Below are 1,758 nucleotides of genomic sequence, written 5' to 3'. Positions count from 1 at the left end.
ATTGTATATATGGACCACATCTTTATCCAATCATCTGTTGAAGGGCATCTTGGCTCTTTCCATGGTTTGGCTATTGTGGACATTGCTGCTATGAACATTGGGGTGCAGGTGCCCCTTTTTTTCAGTATATCTGTGTCTTTGGGGTAAATACCCAGTAGTGCAATTGCTGAGTCATAGGGTATATCTGTTTCTAATTTTTTGTTGAACCTTCATTTGGAAAGAAACTTGCCCATATTTACTGAGTTGTGCATGTGGTTGGCCCAGGAGACAAACAGAGATTACCTGTCTTTTTTATGACTTCTATCCTTTTTTAGGATTTTACCTCACTCTGGGGTTGTAGGATCCTCTTGCACGCTCTCTTCACATCTTTGTTTCTCAGGGTGTAGATGAGTGGGTTGAGCAGTGGGGTGATAACACAGTAGAAGAAGGCCATGAATCTGGCCTGGGTGCTATTGGCAGGGGGCTGGAGGTACATGTAGATGGCTGGTCCAAAGTACATGATGACAACCTCCAAGTGGGAGCTGCAGGTGCTGAGGGCCTTGTACCTTCTGTCAGCTGAAGGTAATTTCAACACATCCTTGGCAATGAATGTGTAGGAGACTAGCACAAGCCGAGGAGCCTTCAGTGCAAAAAGGATGGCTCCCACAGCCAGGGACTGGTCATTAGCAGTGGTGTCACCACAGGCCAGCTTGATCAGGACAGGTACTTCGCAGAAGAAGTGGTTGAGTGTATGGTGACCACAGTGGTGGAGCTGGAGAATGAGTGTAGTTTGGAGCATTGAGTTGGCCAGGCCACTGGACCAGGCAGCAGTTGCCAGTTGCAAACACACCCGGGGCCTCATGATGAGAGTGTACTGGAGGGGCTGGCAGATAGCCATGTAGCGATCAAAAGCCTTACCTCCAGTACAGCACATTCAGTGCATCCTGTCCAGTGGAAGAGGTAGGCCTGGGTGATGCGGCCCCCGGAAGCAATGGTCTTCTCTGCCCCCCAGAGGTTGGCCAGCAGCTGGGGCACAATGGTGCAGGTGACACAAAGGTCCAGCACAGAGAGATTGTCCAGGAAAAAGTACATGGGAGTCTGGAGTCTGGGCTCCACTATGCAAAGAAAGATGATGGAGCTGTTCCCCATCAGGATGAGGATGTAAGAGACCAGGACCACTCCAAAGAGGGGCATTTCTTAGCCATGGATAATCTGAGAAGCACAGCAACACAATTGTGCTGGGGAAACTCACATTTTCTCTTTCCATGGTACCCACCATATGTATGGCTGGAAAGAGAGAGACCCAGTTTAGAGGGTTAAGTGTGACTTTTGTATTTTTTAAAAATTTTGGATCTGTACTTTATTTGACACTTATTAAAGCTGTATAAAAACCATGCAGTTTATTTATAATTTTGTACCTTAACTATATTTGAAGACTACACAAAAATTTCACAAAACTTTCTTATATGGAAAGACATGTGAAATAGGAGGCTTTAAAAATTTTTAGGTACAGAATTTTGCAAAGATTATTTTGGTTTCTAGGGTTATGAGCACTAGCTTGAAATAAGACTGACAAAAATGTGCAAATGAGTAGAATTTCAACAAATGAAAAACTACAAATGCTTAGCTAAAAGCTAAAATATCTTGAAATACTATTACATAGCAATGGGAATTTATAAAACAGAAAAAAAGGTTATTTTTAAAAACTCTTTCATGAATAACAGGCTCTCAGTAATATTCTATAAAAACATTCAGGAATAAAGTTTCTCAAATTCTGTT

General features: G+C 43.1%; 1 pseudogene; it reads right to left on the bottom strand.

Moving 5' to 3' along the window:
• Positions 1-284: 284 nt before the first annotated feature.
• On the bottom strand, positions 285-1,258 carry LOC102730151 (olfactory receptor 2B11-like; annotated as a pseudogene).
• Positions 1,259-1,758: the final 500 nt, after the last annotated feature.

Source organism: Leptonychotes weddellii, unplaced genomic scaffold, assembly GCF_054177405.1.
Source record: "Leptonychotes weddellii isolate Sample4059 unplaced genomic scaffold, ASM5417740v2 HiC_scaffold_11658, whole genome shotgun sequence".
Classification (NCBI taxonomy): Eukaryota; Metazoa; Chordata; class Mammalia; order Carnivora; family Phocidae; genus Leptonychotes; species Leptonychotes weddellii.
The sequence above is the reverse complement of the archived record's forward strand: the minus strand, read 5'-3'. Positions and strand labels throughout refer to the sequence as shown.